At 42.3% G+C, this 19,584-nt stretch overlaps 1 protein-coding gene across 1 annotated transcript in view; it reads right to left on the bottom strand.

Annotated features, from left to right (window-relative positions):
* Nucleotides 1-11,263: 11,263 nt before the first annotated feature.
* LOC134203816 (sphingolipid delta(4)-desaturase DES1-like) overlaps nucleotides 11,264-19,584 on the bottom strand; it is a 30,203-nt gene continuing 21,882 nt past the window's right edge. The window contains exon 2 of the mRNA XM_062678663.1: nucleotides 11,264-12,109. The gene's annotated coding sequence lies outside the window, so the exon portion shown is untranslated. The remainder of the gene's footprint in view (nucleotides 12,110-19,584) is intronic.

Here is a 19,584-nt window from a genome sequence, read left to right as displayed (position 1 = left end):
TACTGAGACTGGGGCGATTATTACTTGGTGTTGATCGTCGTTGGGGCCCGTTCTGTTGCGTCAGATGTTGGTGGGAGGGGGAGGGTTATTGCATACCTTGCGTACTTGGATCACGTGTTAGAGCGTTGAGATGCTATGAGCGTCGCGTCACTCGGGTCGATGCTCGTTGCTGACGGTGCTGCGGCGACGTTGCTCAGATGACTTCCTCTCAAATTTTGAATCTCGCCGCCGAGCGGCTGGCCACGGGCGGGAATTGTCACCGTTCTTGGGTACGTCTCCACTGAAGAGATGTGTACCGCCGCGAAGGGTGTATGCACCTTGTGCAATCTGGTTGAGAGCGAAATCCCAGTAGCCGTTTGCGGTAGGCTACGGAGTCGGTTTTGTCGGGATGTTGAAAAACCGGGGGCACGCTAAGAAGCGACGTGGCGTGTACCGGTGCGTCCCGTTGAGCTTACACGTAGAAACCGCGGTTCTGCACTAAAAGCTTCACTCGGCACTTTTTGAGGAATTCTCCTCCGAAAATCTACGCGCTCAACTTTTTTAGAAATGCCACCTGGCAAAAACCGAATATCGCTTCGAACATCTACGAGGAACTTTTTCTAAAATTTACGTTATGTTGCTTCCTTATCCCGAACAATACTGATCCTCTTCCTCAGACCCAGAGCTACTCATCCCATCCATTTTAAAAATCTTCCTTCTTCCATTCTCCACCATGCTCCCCCTCTTCCTGAGTCCTTCGTTCCACTATTCTCCAGGATCTGGTGTTGCAGCATCCCCAGTTTGCTCCCTTTTGCGAGGGGTCTTACAAAGTCTCCATGGGTGAATTTTAAAGTTCGAGTTTTATATATAATATTAAGCATGGGTTCTCAAACTAATTTCGAATTAAATGAACAATTTTATCTTTAAATGAATTACAATACAATAAATACAATAAAAACAATGTTATTAACCTAACGAAGAACAACTGTTTGTTTTATGATCTAAAATAGCCATAGGTTGCTGCCGATTACGTCGGTAACAATCTCTGATCCATACGCGGATCCCACCAGGTAATGGTAATTAGGTAGCGAATGAAGCTGGAACGACTAGTGTTGAAATTTATCTAGATTAAAAAAAACACGTTAATAAAGTTTTGAAAAAATGCTGTACGGTTGGAAGATTCCTTTACCAAGAAATTGTGTATCGTGCAGCCGAAGGCTTCGTGATCGCCAAAGTCAACGGTATTTCTATATGTGACTGCTACTCACCCCACATTGGGCGATTGATCGTTTCAACCGGATGCTGGATAAGGTAGCAGAGAACCATATAGACAGGAGGCCAGCCATCATTGCTGGCGACTTCCACGCCTGGACAGTATTGTGGGGCAGCCGTTGGACTAACCCTAGAGGTAAGAGTCTACTAGAAGCACTTGTCAGGCTCAATGATTTAGTTATTGAAGGTTCGACGAGCACATATCAAAGGGATGACAGAGAGTCCATCATCGATGTTACCTTGTGCAGTCCTGCCTTAGCAACACGAACTGGAGAGTCTGCGAGGACTATATGCAAAGAAACCATTAAGCGGTCCGGTATTATGTCGGAGGGAGGGTACATTCGCAACCACGCGAGATCAGTGAAAGTGGAAAACAGAAGCCTTTGACAATGATGTGTTTGGGGAAGCAATGCGATTCGAGTGCAATCTGCAAAATCTGAGTCCGGTCGAGTTTATTGCAGTATTGACTCGAGTCTACGATGCCGAAAAAGATACAGCCACGGTATGCACGTAAGCCAGTTTACTAGTGGAATGAAATGATCGCCGAACTCCCTCGCAGCTGTTTTCAAGCAAGGAGGAGGATACAGAGAGCACGCAACGACGTAGAAATATAAGAGCGCAGACACGTGTGTAGGGCGGCTAAAGCTGCTGTCAAAAAAATCGGGCTCAATAAGGTAGCTTGCATGAAAGAGCTCTGCTGCAACGCGGATGCGAAAGCCGGCAGCAAAAAGCCTCAACACAAATAAGTCTCCTGGACAAGATCGTATCCCCAAACTGGTCTTGAAAACGGGGATCCTGGAGAATCCGGATATGTTTCGCACCGCATTGTAGAAGTGCATAGACGAAGGAAACTTCCCCGATTGCTGGAAGCGGCAAAAGTTAGTACTGCTGCCGAAGGTGAGGACGGATTCGGATTTTGGAAGAACAGGGTCCACAGTGACGCTATCCGGGTAATCGTCGAAGCAACCAAGAAGCAAAAGAGGAGAAGAAACCGCTACTGCGCTGTGATAACTATAGAAGTGAAAAAATGCGTTAAACAGGGAAGAAATAGCCAGCACGAAGCGAGAGGTAAAAAATGTAGGGGTAATGATCGACGACCGGCACAGTTCCAATAGCCACGTCGATTATGCTTGCAAGAAGGCAAAAAAGCGATCTCAGCGTTGACCAGAATCATGTCAAACAGTTCTGCGATTAGTAGCAGTAAGAGGAGACTCCTGGCCAGCGCGTGAAGTGAAGCTGAAGATCATCGTTGACGGTCTCTTCCCGCAGCATGATTCTATGATGTGGCCGCCTACACCATACGCAGATGAAGACGAAGTATCCATTGCAGGTATGCTAGTCCCCAACGACGAGCTGTCATCAGTGGCGAAAGGTCCGAAGATGAAGAAAGCTCCGGGTCCGGATGGAATTCCAAACATGGCTCTAAAAAATGCAATACTGGCGTTTCCAGATTTGTTCAGGATGGTGCTGCAGGAATGCCTAGTAGATGGTATCTTTCTGGATAGGTGGAAGATCCAGAAACTAGTCTTCTTCTTCTTATTGGCATTACATCCCCACACTGGGACAGAGCCGCCTCGCAGCTTAGTGTTCACTAAGCACTTCCACACCCTAGTAGCACAATTCAGATCGATTTTGTTGCAGCAACTCAAATGTGACTGGAATTGGTTGCATATGAGTCACAGGGACTGGTATATGACAAGTGTGCTACTCGGGCAGTTATTAACTGCGAGGTTTCTAAGCCAGGTTACCATTTTTGCATTCGTATATCATGAGTAGGGGTGGTGGAAATTCGCGATTTCGCGGAAGCCGCGAAATCCGCGAAATTTGATGTTAGCCGCGAAATTTAAACATTTTCGCGAAAAACCGCGAAATTAACCTTTCCCGTCAATAATTTTATTCCATTCTATTGCCTCAGTCGATTTCTTGACCTAGTCAATACCAACTCGACAAACAACGCATTTTTTGACGTCTCGAATTTTTTTTTTTTTTTTCTAGGTGCAAAATTGGTCGAATGTTGAGCCAAAATTAAATTGAAGAACAATTTTGCCCTTGTCATAAGACGAGTTTGCACCCTCCCATCCAATTCCACCACTTGATTGTACCTTGACAGATACGTATACGAAGCACTGAAGACGACCTTACTGTTGAGGTCGAAATACGTATCTGTCAAGGTACAATCAAGTGGCGGGACCGAATGGGAAGGTACAAACTCGTCTTACAGGGCTGGTAGCGACCGATGCAGCTCAAAAAAGTGACTTTAGTGACCAAAACTGATGAAAAAAGGGACCAAATAGTGACTTTCAGTTGCAGAAAAAGTGACCAAATAGTGACTTTCAGTTTCAGTTGCAAGTTCGATGAGACGAAATTAAGCGTTTTTGGGTCGAATGAGAATCATCTTTCACTCACCACTCTTTTGCCTTAAAACGAACCCAGAAGAGAAACGGAAATCGTACACGCTCTTTTATCTACTCAGTAAAATTGTATTGGCCTTCCTTTTAATCTCACGGAAATTTTATTAAATATCAGTCAAAAACAGTACTCAAAACTATGAGTAGTCTTCCGAGAAAATCAAATTTTTACGCCACTGGAAGTGAGCGAAACATGGTTATCACTCATAAGACCTGTTTTCTTTTCTGAAAAATTATTTCTAGGCAAAAATCTGCGTGAAGGAGCATTACCTTCACGTGAGAATCAGTGAAAATTAAGTTCACTGGATTAGCTGAATACCTATTTAAGAAAGATGCACGATTTATCATAGGTGCCACGGAAGTTATTGGAATTTTCAGTGCAAAAAAAAAAACAATAGTACGGATCGTTCCGGGTAAAAAATTGCGAAGATCCAGTACAACGAGTCTGGGATTGAACGCTCAACTTCCCTGCTTATACTGCAGGACTATGCTCTCTGAACTATTTAAATATTTTTCTTCCAAAATACGCAGATTTGCTGTACGTATTCATGAAAGATTTTTGCTATGGAATTCGATAGCGCATGCAATCTTCAAAATTGGGGAGACTTGATTCTCTCTATAACATCTACTCAATAAATTTTGTTTTAGAGCAAACCCTTCATCACATCTGTCAAATCTACAAAAAAATATCCGCTTGAAAACAAATTTATATTTTTCTTGAATTTGTTTGCCAAACTTCTCAAGTCTCAGAATCAAGTCTCCTCATATTGTGACAACAACTCAAAATCCAATTATCCTGAAATTGTGGTGGAATTATCAGTGAAGATCATTTAGCGTATTGACGGCTTGTGCTGTGAAAAAATGATAGCATTTTGTCAATATTAGGGGAAGTTGTTCAAATTTTGCTAGTCACTAAAAAACATCTTTAGGAGGGACAAACAAAGTAAATAATAGAGTAAATAAGGTTGTCAATCAAAAAATAATTCGCCACATGACGATCATTTGTCTAGAGGATCTATAATAAAAGTACGCTCTAACAATACTGCTATAGTTCTCGGTAAAACAGCGGAGAATTAAGTCTCCCAAGGGGTCAAGTCTCCCAAGGAATCAAATCTTCCCACCTTCTCCTACTGTATAAAGTTTAAGCTTTAAAACAAAATCGGAATTGGCAGGTCCATGACTGTATACCAATTTATAAATTGTGACGTGAAACACCTTCAATTAGCTACTGGTGAAATGCCAGTTAAAGCAGCGATTTAAATGGCTGGCGAAGTTTCAGCACGATCATTTTTTAAGATCCGTAATTGCAGGCCTGGTAGCGGGTCACTTTTAGTGACTTGGTCACTTTTTTCGGGCAAGTCACTAAAAAGTCCCTTTTTTCGACCTCAAGTCACTAAAGTCACTTTTTCTCGCAAAAGTCACTATTTTCAACTATTTTGAAACTGTTGACTAAGATTTTATTTAAATAAAGCTTTATGTACCCATCGGATGATGTTTTGATCATGGCGGAAATACAATTACGGATCTTAAAAAATGATCGTGCTGAAACTTCGCCAGCCATTTAAATCGCTGCTTTAACTGGCATTTCACCAGTAGCTAATTGAAGGTGTTTCACGTCACAATTTATAAATTGGTATACAGTCATGCAAGCAGGAGACCTGCCAATTCCGATTTTGTTTTGAAGCTTAAACTTTATACAGTAGGAGAAGGTGGGAAGATTTGATTCCTTGGGAGACTTGACCCCTTGGGAGACTTAATTCTCCGCTGTTTTACCGAGAACTATAGCAGTATTGTTAGAGCGTACTTTTATTATAGATCCTCTAGACAAATGATCGTCATGTGGCGAATTATTTTTTGATTGACAACCTTATTTACTCTATTATTTACTTTGTTTGTCCCTCCTAAAGATGTTTTTTAGTGACTAGCAAAATTTGAACAACTTCCCCTAATATTGACAAAATGCTATCATTTTTTCACAGCACAAGCCGTCAATACGCTAAATGATCTTCACTGATAATTCCACCACAATTTCAGGATAATTGGATGTTGAGTTGTTGTCACAATATGAGGAGACTTGATTCTGAGACTTGAGAAGTTTGGCAAACAAATTCAAGAAAATATAAATTTGTTCTCAAGCGGATATTTTTTTGTAGATTTGACAGATGTGATGAAGGGTTTGCTCTAAAACAAAATTTATTGAGTAGATGTTATAGAGAGAATAAAGTCTCCCCAATTTTGAAGATTGCATGCGCTATCGAATTCCATAGCAAAAATCTTTCATGAATACGTACAGCAAATCTGCGTATTTTGGAAGAAAAATATTTAAATAGTTCAGAGAGCATAGTCCTGCAGTATAAGCAGGAGGTTGAGCGTTCAATCCCAGACTCGTTGTACTGGATCTTCATAATTTTTTTACCCGAACGATCCGTACTGTTGTTTTTTTTTGCACTGAAAATTCCAATAACTTCCGTGGCACCTATGATAAATCGTGCATCTTTCTTAAATAGGTATTCAGCTAATCCAGTGAACTTAGTTTTCACTGATTCTCACGTGAAGGGTATGCTCCTTCACGCAGATTTTTGCCTAGAAATAATTTTTCAGAAAAGAAAACAGGTCTTATGAGTGATAACCATGTTTCGCTCACTTCCAGTGGCGTAAAAATTTGATTTTCTCGGAAGACTACTCATAGTTTTGAGTACTGTTTTTGACTGATATTTAATAAAATTTCCGTGAGATTAAAAGGAAGGCCAATACAATTTTACTGAGTAGATAAAAGCACAGAGAACAGACATGGATCCTCGAACTAATTTTCTGTAAAAACGTTTGTAAAGATTTAAATCGCACCTCAGCGCCGCCAACGCTGGCTGCCCGACATAAAAACTCAATCTCACTAATTGATGGAGTTGGCATACACTACATAAACAATGTAGTGCTGCCACCTAGGAGCGAGCCTACGAGCGATTCGGAATGAACACTAGCGCTAAAAAGTAAAACACGGCAAATTTTAACCATATTAATCAGCACACTAGCACCGCGCAACGGGGGCATAACGACATACCTCAAAATGACCAGTACAAACTTTTACACAAGTTTGCGAATGAAGATGAACGTCTGTTCTCTGTGTTAGCGTCTACGATTTTCGTTTCTCTTCTGAGTTCGTTTTAAGGCAAAAGAGTGGTGAGTGAAAGATGATTCTCATTCGACCCAAAAACGCTTGATTTCGTCTCATCGAACTTGCAACTGAAACTGAAAGTCACTATTTGGTCACTTTTTCTGCAACTGAAAGTCACTATTTGGTCCCTTTTTCCATCAGTTTTGGTCACTAAAGTCACTTTTTTGAGCTGCATCGGTCGCTACCAGCCCTGTAATTGTATTTCCGCCATGATCAAAACATCATCCGATGGGTACATAAAGCTTTATTTAAATAAAATCTTAGTCAACAGTTTCAAAATAGTTGAAAATAGTGACTTTTTGCGAGAAAAAGTGACTTTAGTGACTTGAGGTCGAAAAAAGGGACTTTTTAGTGACTTGCCCGAAAAAAGTGACCAAGTCACTAAAAAGTGACCCGCTACCAGGCCTGTGACAAGTGAAGACATTCCACTAAAAAGCTCAAAATAATTTTCTTGAACAATTTTGTTTTTCTTTCAAATTTTAAAAATAGTTGGAGACGTTAAAAATATTGGTTCTTTTGGAAAGTTAGAGGTTCTCAAAGGGCTACTACCGAATTGCATTCACATGACCTGCAATACTCACATTATGGGATTGCTTGGCGAAGTTCGGAGAAAAAAGTTTCCCAACGTTGATCGTTTTGTGGCATGTTTCAAATCTATTTTTTCTCATTCGGTCTCTTTCCGCTTTCCTCACCTCTTTTAAATGGTGGTGAAATATCTGTCTATTCCTGGAATCTCGGTAGATGCTGAACGTAGTGTCTGCCAGTACAATTTAATCAACACGTCCCAGTGCCAAAAGTTGACGCAAAAAAAATGGCATTTGACCAGCAATGAAAAAAAAATTAAAAAAATAATTTGAAATTAATAAACACAACAATTTAAATAAATATGGAATCTAAATTGTCTTTTCTATTTTTTGTACCGAAATATAATTTACCGCGAAATTGCCGCGAATTTTCAGATTTTCTGAATTGGCTGCCCGCGAAATTTTGAAAATTTTGCCGCGAATTTCCACCACCCCTAATCATGAGGCTAGCACGATGATACTTTTATGCCCAGCAGTTCACGGAGGTCAAGACCGGCCTAACGGAACAGCAGTTCGGATTCCGAAAAGGCAGATCAACGGTGGATGCAATCAGGACAGTCATTGAAGTTTCAAAGAGAGCGGCCAAGAAGAAGAGGAGCAGCAATCGATTCTGCCCTGTAGTAACGATTGACTCAAAAACGCTTTTAGCAGTGTCAGCTGGGAGGCCATCGCACTATGGGGAATTATCATACAAATGGGCGGCCAAAAATATTTTTTCAATGAAAACTGTTTCTATGCAACATATATTATGTGAACGAATATTTAATAACCTGTTTTAACCTTTCAAGGACCATCGTTAACCATTCAAAAAATGTGATCCGCGATTTTTTTTTCTAATTTTTTGGGGATTTTTTGTTTGTTTCCAATATAGCATGCATAAAATATCAAACAATCATATTTCTAGTATTAATGTTGTTTATTTTCTAATCATTACGAGGTGTAGAGAAGAAAAATTACAATTTTCAAGAAAATTTTGATTGCAGCGTTCTCGTAAAAGCGCATATACGCGCAAGCAAATCACTCACTAAAAGGTGGCACTAGGGTTATATTTCATTCCCCCATTTACAGATGAGAGGACATTTGGGGACATTAGGTTTGCGGGACCATTTTATAGCAAAGTATTATGATAATGAAAGTTTTTCTTCTACAACTTTTTACCTTTCTCGTACAACAAAGTTGTACCGAAAGGCTATCATTTCACTCCGAATACGAACTTTTTATAGAAGTCTCGGAGACCCATAGTGTTCAATATCAAACATGTCTGTCTGTCCGTGTGTATGTATGTGTGTATGTGTGTGTATGTGTGTGCACAAAAGCTAAGAAAAACATTAGACAACTTTTCATATAGTAATCTTCAACCGTTTTTCTTGCAATAAGTTGCATTCGACAGAGGGAAAGTTCTTGGGAAAGTTGATCACTATTGAATTTGGTAACGATCGGCCGTTGCGTTTAGAATTTATTAAGAAAATGGTTCATCGAACTATATTAGCACCGTATAAGATTGGTGTCTTGGCTAAATGCGAGAAAGGCAGTATCACCACTAGGTGAATAAGGTTTTAATATTAATCTTCGCGTACAAAACAAACCACACTATCAAAAAGCTAAGATTTTAGCCTTGAAATGGTATATAAAACTTTATATTTGGAGAAAATTTGACTTCATAACATACATTTCAAAGTAAGGAACGATTTTTTATTTTTATCAGCTTTTTTCACTTCGCCAGCCCATATCTTTTGACAGAATAAACATAGCGCTTCAATATTTTCCGATTCTCTTATCTAGGGTATATACTTTCATATGATATATAAATTAGACAAATTGGAGATAGTAAATTTTTTGATTAATGGCCACCCCTTTCCCCATAGTGGCATCGCCGCTGCGCTGCACGATATGCGGGTCACTGACTACTTGTGTAGAATCCTTAAGAGTTACTTCCAGAACCGGATTCTGGTTTACGCAACGAATTCGGGACAGAAGTCGATTAGGATTACGGCGGGTGTTCCGCAAGGTTCCATACCAGGCCCAACGCTGTGGAACATTATGTACAACGGAGTTCTAAAACTGAAGTTGCCCAAAGGCGTGAAGATCTTCGGATTCACGGACGATGGCGCTGGAAGAAGTAGAAATGCTAGTGGTGGAAACGACCGACGCGGTTGAAAACTGGATGAATGGAGCCAAGCTGCAGCCTGCAGCTTGCTCACCACAAAATAGAAGTGTTGCTGATTAGCAACTGTCAAAGGATCCAGCGGATGCAGATTACTGTATGAGGGCACAACATACCGCTCGCGCGGGCTTTTTGAATTTCAACAGTCATGTCGACTATTCCTGTGAAAAGGCGGCTGAAATGGTCAGTACGTTTGCAAAGATCATGCCGAACGTGGGTGGTTCGAAAGGCAGCTGTAGACGTCTTCTGGCAGCAGTATTATCCTCGATACTGAGGTACGAAGTTCCAGCCTAGGGAGCTGCACTCAAGACGAAACGAAACCGCAGGCAGTTGAACAGCGTGTTTCGCCTAATAGCCGTTCGAGTCAAGAATGCGTACCGAACCATTTCGTCGGAGGCAGTTTGCATTATCGCAGGGGTGATTCCAAGCTGCATAACTCTAGCAGAGGATATCGAGTGTTGCCAACGGAGAGATACCAGAAATGTGAGGAAGACGGTGAGACTGGACTTTATGGTGAAGTCCTGGCAGCAGGAGTGGGACTATGCGGATAAGGGAAGGTGGATCCACCGGCTCATCCCCAATTTGTCGACGTGGGTGAATAGCATGGAGAGGTAAACTTATACCTCACACATTTCCTGTCTGGACTGTTTCCGCCACTATCTGCATCGGTGTGACCATGCATCGCCATTCTGCCCGGCGTGTATCAACCTAGAGGAGACCCCAGAACACATGGGATTCGATTGCCCAAGGTTGACGAAAGTACGCAGAAGAATGCATGCCCTACGAATGTGTTACGAAGAAGACACGTGGAATGCGGTAAGCCGAGTCGTGACGCAAATACTGTCAGAGCTGCAGCGTAGATGGAGAAGGGACCAGCAAATAAGTGTCGGTTCGGAGGAAAATCCAGCGCAGTGAGCAGTGTTTGGCCTCGGGTCGTCGGGGCGCCGTTGCACCGGAAGCCTTCTGCAAACTGGAATCGTCGGACCGACCTCGATCAGCCAACCTGCTGATGAAAGAAGAAAGAAGGAAAAAGATCTTCGGGTATGTAGGGCACCGACAGTGCGGACGTCATCCACCACAGGAACTGTCGGACCACCTCTGCAACTCGAAGACGAAGTTAGCGCAATGCGCGAAAGCGTTCCCTGCGATAGCCCCCGGTAGTAAGGGCACCATCAGTGCGGAAGTTTCCTTCACCGGATCCGGATCGATCACCTTCGACGCCGGGGGGAGTCATGAGGATTCGAGTTAGGAAGTTTGTGGAACGACCGCCGACGTATCGAGACAACGTAGCAGTAGATCTCAGCAAGCAAGTCGGCGAACCAGCCTAAGCTAGGGGCCGGAATTTTAGAAAAAGTGCATGAGCACAGCCCCCCAAAAAAATAATCACAGCATTTTTGGCAGGTCGACCCCACCCAGCCCTATTCGCCTTCGAGCATTGTGTGGATGCTCAGGTGTCTGTCGCGCTTATTTCTGATAGCCTTCAACCCTTGTAAAAAAAACACACACACATCAATTCAATTCGGGGATATTAACTTCTTATTCACTCCAAAAACAAATAAATAACAAGGTAAAAAGCTTTTATATCACATATCGTTATCACAGTTTCGAATGGTGTACTAACATTCCAGTAGAAATGCTCACAAAAGAGATTCTTTTCTTGTTCTATAAATGCAAAACGCAATCCTTCTTAGTTAGTGGACGTGGTCCAAATAGTAATCATCTTTCTTATTTATTACAATTAGCTCATTCATTTTGAAATATAGTAAACTATCATAAGCAACAGGTTTTGGTTGGTTTGATTCTTCCGTCCCCATAATGAATCTTGCACAGATCGTTTGTTTTTTTATTCAGTAGATATCATTTAGCTGCGTGTACAGTTTAATATCTAGCGAGAAGACCTCGTAGGACGTTTCATAAACATTGATTTATGCACATTTATATTCGTTATCATTAGCTCTATACTATCTAAAGGTCTGTGTAGTTCACCAGGATTACACATGTTTAAGATACGAAGTTCAAACTTTGAAATTTGTGAAACTGAATATGGCTTTGACAACAAAAATTTCACATGATCGCTTCCAATTCTTACCATTAAATACTTATGTGATTCAAAGAGTGTTTGAGGAAAAAGTAGTTCACTCCATTCATAAAACATACAAACGACCATAAAGTAATATCCTGCGTCGTCGCAAAGGGTCTCGTCAAAGATTCGCGTGCGATTCAATGCATAAATACTAGTAAAATAAACGAGAAAAACTTGCAGCCTAGTTTAAGTTGCAGCGTTGTGAAAATTAACAATTCAACGTACGAATAGTATAACTATCTCTTTCTATACATATATGCTGGTATTCATTTACCAGTTTCGCTTACGGTTAAATACTCACCCAGATAGGAGAAGTCTCAAGTCTTACGCTGCTAGTCACCTAGGGAGTGTGGGGTCTGTTCAAGCGTGAGAAAATTTTACGATTATACAAATCCTACTATTTGACACGGTGCCATGTGGACGAGATGGTGCGAGCAACGGGTAAACCTGGAATTAAGAAAATGATAGGATAATAGTTAGTTAACTGAAATTAGCAGATCGATAAGTTGTCCACATATATAGCTATAAATGTAGACGAAGAATCAGAAGGAATAAAATTTGGCTGTTACGCCCTTTTCGAATGTTGGTCAATAGTTAAGCACAGAAGCACATAATGTTGAAAGCAGAGTGCTTTAATCAGGCTACTGACATCCTATTGTTTAGCCCATCGCCAGATCGTAGCCAGGATGTCCTGGGCTATAATTTTTTTTTCATACTGCGTTTCAATGATGACAGCGGTCTATGTCTATTGATGATGATGACACCGCGCTTGTCACCGGGTCGGCTTTAATGTTGTCTCTAAGGACTGTACTTACTACTGAATTTGATCATTATCGGGCATTACATTCAAAAGTTATAAAGAAAATGATGTTATTTTTGTGGCACACAGTTAAAAAAAGAAAGCTGACTATGTCATTCTGTGTTTGAAATAACCATGAGATATTGATATTAGACAAAAAAAACGAATCAAGTGGTTATATGAAAACGATTTTTAAGTTCTTGTTCTAACCCAAAACACGCTCACGATTCATTAATAAATGAGCCATGCTTTAGATATGCCCAAACGTCATACCTATGACGGAAAAACACTTGGCATAAATCCAATGTAATACTAAGAAAACGAAACAATAAAATGATTAACACAATCATTTGACACCTAATCTTGTTCACCTAAATGTTTATATTCTACAATCCATTACGCAAGATGTTATCACTCACAAAGTATAAATTGGTTAAGACCGGATCACACTGTTATCTGTTTTAAACCAAGCAGCTGCATCGGCGCTATCAATATTATCGACAACGATCCCCTTCGCCAGTCTAGCTGGGTATGATTCAAAGTTCATTGACAAATTGGAGCAGGTGTTTCGGAGATACCACAATTAGATCATTCACTGATAGCGAAACCACCGAGGGATAAACAAGCCACTAACCATTTTCTCACCCACTTGATACTAACTAACCGTTAGATCGTAGTATGGCGTGAAGAGCTCGCCCCTTTAAGGGGAATCACTTTGATTGACTCATTCCGTCTGTGGTTTGCGTGTTGCGCCACTATCAGAACAAACAAATGTATAAAGCCATGGCCATGGAAGAATGTGCCTATTAACCAAATTGAAGGGGAATCAATTTTCTATATTGCCCGCAGGTTAATTCAGGAGTGATACGCAAAGCAACAAAACATGAGTCAATGCACGTCGTCGGGCCGTGGGTATGAACCGTGATCGAGACCACATTGTGCTTTTGTACTGTGCGGTTGTCTGTTCTCTTTGCTGAAAGAAGCCCGACAATGTATTTACACTAGAAACTCTGAAGTTCCGTGTATTCTGTTGGGATGGATTATTTATGTATCACTTTCTGCTCAGTAACTGATTTCAGATATGACAGAGGATATTATTTCATTTCAGATTGCCAGGAAGGGTCGACCTCTGGAGGTTACTCATTCCGAAAGCCAGAGAACACGGTAACAGTCACCACAATTGGCGGAATTCTTTGCTTCTTCGCGTGAATCGAATCACCTGGGCTAGAGGTAGATTCGATTTGCTCAATTTCGTCATGAATCAATTTAAACTGATTGCTCAGTTTGATAAGAGAAGAATTGTTTCCAATGTTAGAGTTAGAAGGAATATCTGAAGCCTATAATAGCTTCCTTCTATTTTTACCGCGCTTTTGCAGGACGGTCTTGAAACCTTGTTTCTTAGAAGGAAGTGGAGAATTCAGAGACTGCCGCGTTTTGCCGGGATCCTTTGACGATCACAAACGTTTTCTTCAGTATTTAACTGATAAGCGGTATAAATTCTTCGCGAACGACGACAAAACTGAGCGATTGTTCAAAGTCGTCTTGAAAGGTCTCCCCAGTCGTTGGCACTTGACCTTCGTTCAGCAGAACTACGTTCAATACCGCTCGTGACTCTAGCAGGATATAACCTCTAGCGTTAGTGAGCCGGGAACCCCAGTCCACTGCCCACGCATTGAAGTCACCTGCTACAACTACTGGTTTAAGGCCAGTTAGTTTCGCCGCAAGAATAACAACTCCCTAGTGTACTGCTCTATACTCCATCTAGGAGGACAGTAGCAGCTACAAAAGTAAACACCGTTTACCTTTGCTATGACGAAACCCTCATCGTCAGGAGAAGATATTATCTTCTGGATGGGGTAGCGCCCACAAGTCCAGATTCCCACCATACCGGACTTGTCCGCAATCCAGCTGCCGGTTCCAGCAGGGATGCGGTATGGGTCAGACAGCAAGGCAACATCAGCTTTACACTCGATAACCGACTGTTGTAGCAGCAGCTGGGCCGCCTCGCAATGGTTCAAGTTTAGGACAGGCCTGAGCACCGGTGAGATGCCTGATGTCTGCCCCCGGAGGACAGATCAGACATCTCGGTGCAGCCTGGCAAGTGCGAGCCTGGTGGTTTTCGGCTCCGCACATACGGCACAGCTTACTACGGTCAGGTCCCTTACAGTCATAGGACTTATGACCGTGGCCAAGGCACCTGTAACAGGTCTGATTGGGCTGGCTTGTGCTCAGCGAGCACACTGACCAGCCCACCTTCAGTTCTTGGCCTCGGCCATGGGTACTTGGAATGAGGCAACATGCATTCCCGCAAAGCCTTTGCGTAACCGAATCGCGGATTCCTGGATCTCGACATTGCACTGATCCTTCAGTGCGTCTACCAGGTCTCCGGCTTCGGTTATCTCATCCATGTCCTTGCACTGGATGTTCAAGACTGGACACAGGGCTCTAACTCAACGTCAACTTTTTATACTCGGAACTCTTCCGAGTAGCATCCCGCTTCAAGACGAGAATCATCTCGCCTTGCGCGTTCTTCGGATGCAGTTGACATCTCCTCCTAGACTAGAGAGCTTCTCGGTGCCTGTCGGCATAGCTTTTATCGTCAGTCTTCACAATAATCGCTTCGCCTCTGTCCTTCCGCTTGTCACTGCCATTGGAAGGCGCACCCTTTTTCACACGGGCTCTACCCTTCTTAGCAGTGACCTGCTCCGCACCTTTGGTCGCACTCCTTGCGACCTGCTGACGACTTCGTTTCGCCTTTCTTGGATTCACGACCTCCGTCCATGGCAGGTCTTCCTCCCGGCGATCCTCTGGTATCATCCTTGGTGGAGGTACCATTTTCCTCTCGGTCTTATCCACTCGGACCTTCTCGACTGTCCGTACCGAGGCTTTTTTAGCTACTTTCGGGTTCGCCTCCTGCGTGACCTTACTTAGCTTAAGAGTTGCTCCGCTAATTGCCATACGCCGTTGAAACTCTGCAGTCTGGCTCTCCGCCAGCTGCTTCCCCTTTGTAAGGAGCCGAATCTTCGATTCAGCCTCCTTCGAGACCTTCACCGCTTGGCTAACCGCCAACTCCTTCTCTTCAGTAAGAAGACGGATCTTGTGCTCCGCCTCCTTACTGGCTTCCAGCAAAGACTTCCATTCCGACTTCGCCTCCACGACTAGAGCGCAGAGGGTCAGTACGGCCTGCTTCAAGTCCTTACTGTAATTCACCCGGTTGTCCAGGAAGGACATAATTACGTCCGAAACGTCCGTAATCACTTCCATGGTCTGGACTCCATCATCCCCATGGTTGGTCATCACCGAGTTGATGACTTTGGTCAGAGTGGGGCCGTCCATTTTGACGTCGACCGGCACCTCGTCTGACCCACCACGGGCTCCATCATCGCCTCCCCCGGCGACCTTTGGGGTGACCGATCAAGGCCACTGCGCCTGGCGAAAGGGTTCTCCTTGTCGCCATTCGCCTCACCTCCCTTCCTCGAAGTTTTTGATTTTGATGTGATCATTGCTGTTGGGTCCCCCTTGCGGCTGCTGTCGAATCCTCCTGGTGTAGTCGCCTTCGCGATCCCATGGTTATCTATACATACCTTGCGGCATGCAGGGAGGCCATGCGAGGGTTGACACTTTCGTGTTCAGAGCCAGATCAGCGCTAGTCAGGAAGGAGCCTACTCATACTCAGCTACCAGCTGAGCCACAGGATTGTACCATGTGCTACAAGGCCCGCCACGGTTTTAGGGAACGGAAGACAGCCTGGCCATTAGCCCATTCGCCGTTTCAGGTCGGTGTCACCCGGCCTTACTAAGAGAATAGAATAACCAGACTATCAGCCCTCGCGTTCACAATATTTCAATATCCAGATACAAAGTCCAATAACACGCAACCAGTATACCATAATCAGGGTCTTACTGGTATCAATCCTGATGTGCCAGTGGCACTCCCTGGGCGTGGGCTTTTGAGGCGGCACACAGTCGCTTTGATAGAGTCTGCTTACGGACACTTGTGGTTTTTGGGAGGGATTTTAGCAGAGCCCACTGCTAAATCCCACCACGCCCTAGGCAGTTCTCCCTGACTCGCAGACAGCTGGGGAGGGGTCGTCAAGCCCTTGGACATGGTCCCTGCTGCCCCCAGCAAGCACCCCACGGGGGGTTCGAAGTGCCCGGCGTCAAAACGTGCTGCAAAATTACAGTGCTGGTAAGATGGACACATAGGTTGCTACCGGAGATAGGTATGTACGTGGGTCAAGAGACGCCATGGGGAAATCACTTTCCACCTGATCCAGGTCCTTACAGGCCATGGTTGCTTCAGATAGTATCTACACCGGTTCGGACACTCGGCCTCGCCCGAAAGTGTTGTACACCATCTACCGTTGCTTTGATCGGTCTGGTAAGTTTCCCAGGGAAACTGTTCTCGTCCATAATTTCCCATAGCTCTACGCGGTCTATACTGTCGTATGCCGCCTTGAATTTTTAGCAATATTACCTTTATAGACTTTATAGAACTTCTATAGACAACTATATTACAACCCTAATTGACTTTCACATAATCAACAGTTTTAATATCACCAGTACCAATTACGTGAGTATTGCAACTTGTTTTTTTTATTCCTTTATTTATTTGGTAGTTACTCAACCGCTACTGTGCCGAGATCTACTGTGGTATTCTGAATCTATTTTTAGATTTTCCATTATTTATTGTTGTTGTCGTTGCTGGTTCATCTAACCGTGAGCCCATTGTGTCCATTTGTCCGTGTCGTGAATCCAATGATCGTTGCGTTTAGAGGTGTGCGCCGCCGCGCCACGCCGCCGCCGCCGGCAGTTTTTGGCACGCCGCCGCCGCCGACATTTTTGCATCGGTGCGCCGCCGTTTAAAATTTGCCACGCCGCTGATCTATAATTTTCCACGCCGATTGAAATTTTCAGTAGAAACTCCTAAGATTCATTGGATTTTCCGTATAATTTGCTGATAGATCTCTACAACATTACGTTGAAACTTCAGAGAATTTTTTGTGAGGATACCAATTATTTCTATGAAAATTCCATACAATACCTTGTTAAAACTTCGAAGAGCTCTCCGTAAAAACTAAGCGTGTTGCGAAAAAGGAAAAAATGAAAATCTAATTTAAATTGAATTTTTGAATAAAAAAGAGTTGTTTGGCAGAAAGTCACAAGACTGAAAGTTGTTAGGCCGAATCGTTCAACCGAAAATATTAATTGGTAGAAGCCTACCCGAGCAAAGCTTAAGAGCAAATCGATAACTTGTTTTAATGTTGTGTATTCATCGATTATGTTCACTTAATTTGATAACTTTTTGGTCGTTTCAACTGTTGAAATAACAAAACGTTTAGCAGAATCAGCTTACCGTGACATCAAATCAAAAACTATTCTGCTGTCGATGAGAGGAAATCGAAAACTAAATTTGATATTGGTTTCCGATAGCAAAATAAGTACACAGTTTGATGTCATATCATTCAATTAAGTAATCTACAGCAACATGAGATCAAAATATATAATCAATCATGATGATTTATACATATTTGAAAACAAATTGTGAATCATTTTGTCAAAATCAAAATATTATATATGCTCTCATTATGTTTTCAGACTTTGATAGGATATGTAGCCTACAGATATTTGGCCGAGAATCTTATTTGGTCGAACAGTTCCTTTGGCTAAAAAAAATCGTGAGCTTTTCCTTCGGCTGAAATAGTCGTTTGGTAGTAAGGGCAATTTGGTCAAAATGGACATTCGGTCAAAAGTGTCGTTCGGCTGAATTGGTCATTAAGGATATTTTCACGACAATATCTGGAGAATCTTTTGAATTTCGCCTAAAACAATTGATGAACTTCCCAAGAAATTCTTCAAGTTTTTCCAGAATATTCATTTGAAAATTATTTTCAGATTTTCCACGGGAACTACTTTCACGTTTCGAGAACTCTTTGTAATTACCAAGGGAAAATGTTTGGGATTTACATGAGAATCTCTACAGAGTTTTTACGGGGAGTTGTTCCAAATTTCTACAGGAAAATATTCAGAATATTCACGGAAAGTTCCTATTGAGTCTCTGTTGAGTATTCTTCAAAATTCACACAGAAAATTTTGACTAGTGAAAGAGATGCTTTAACGTTGACTTCCCCAATCTAAATTAATCAAGCCGATTAGTTTTTTATCCTTTATTAGAGTGATTTTTTTTTTCGCAGGGAGAAGTTCATCATACGGCTAGTTTGGTATAGCCAACTTTAAAACATCGGAAAAATGCTCGGAGTTTTTGAAGATTGTTTCTGGTTTCTTCAGAAAATTCTTTCTACTTTCGATTAAAAATTCTTGGTAAGTTTCATTCCATTCCAATAGGTACCGAAAGTGACAGACGGCCGAGCTGGTAATTTGTCAGAAAAAGCCGTTTGCCCTAACAGGTCGTCTGGCCGAAACCATCGTTGCCCAATAATGCCATTTAGCAGAAATAGTTTTTTGACAGAATGGGTCATTTGGCCAAACGGGGTCATACGGCCAAATTTCAATGACTGAACCTCGTACTGAACGGATAATATGGTCAGAAATGGCCACATGTTTGGCGAAATGGTCTTTTTAACAATTGACCATTGAACAAAATTTCGTGGCCTCTCTATTTTTAGGTCAATACTAGACTTTAGGCCAAAAGACATCTAGCCAGGTACCATTTAGCAAAACGGAAACTGTTATCAGATCAAAATTGGTTTGACCGAAAATGTAGTTTGACCGAAAGCGATGTACAGCCAAAAGGAAAATTTGGACGGACTTGTAAAAAGTTGTTTACCCTAACAGGTCATTTAGCTGAAAATGCCGTTCGGGTGAAAAAGTCGTTTGACCGAAAATACATCATTTGACCAAAAAGGCCATTTGGTAAAAATGGCATTTGACAGAAAGAGTCATTTGGACCTTAAATGTCCTTTCTGCAACCTTTTTTGAAAAGTGTCGTTCGGCTGAATTGGTCATTTTGCCAAAGAAGACGTTTATCCGAATTGGTCATTTGACAGAAAATGCTGGTCGGCCAGAAAAGTTGTTTTGCAGAAAGGACAAAGTTGTTTTGGCCAAATTACCATTCTTACCAAACACCATTTTCGGTCAAATGATCTATTTGGTAAAAGATTTTT

Source organism: Armigeres subalbatus, unplaced genomic scaffold, assembly GCF_024139115.2.
Source record: "Armigeres subalbatus isolate Guangzhou_Male unplaced genomic scaffold, GZ_Asu_2 Contig245, whole genome shotgun sequence".
NCBI lineage: Eukaryota > Metazoa > Arthropoda > Insecta > Diptera > Culicidae > Armigeres > Armigeres subalbatus.
The sequence above is the reverse complement of the archived record's forward strand: the minus strand, read 5'-3'. Positions and strand labels throughout refer to the sequence as shown.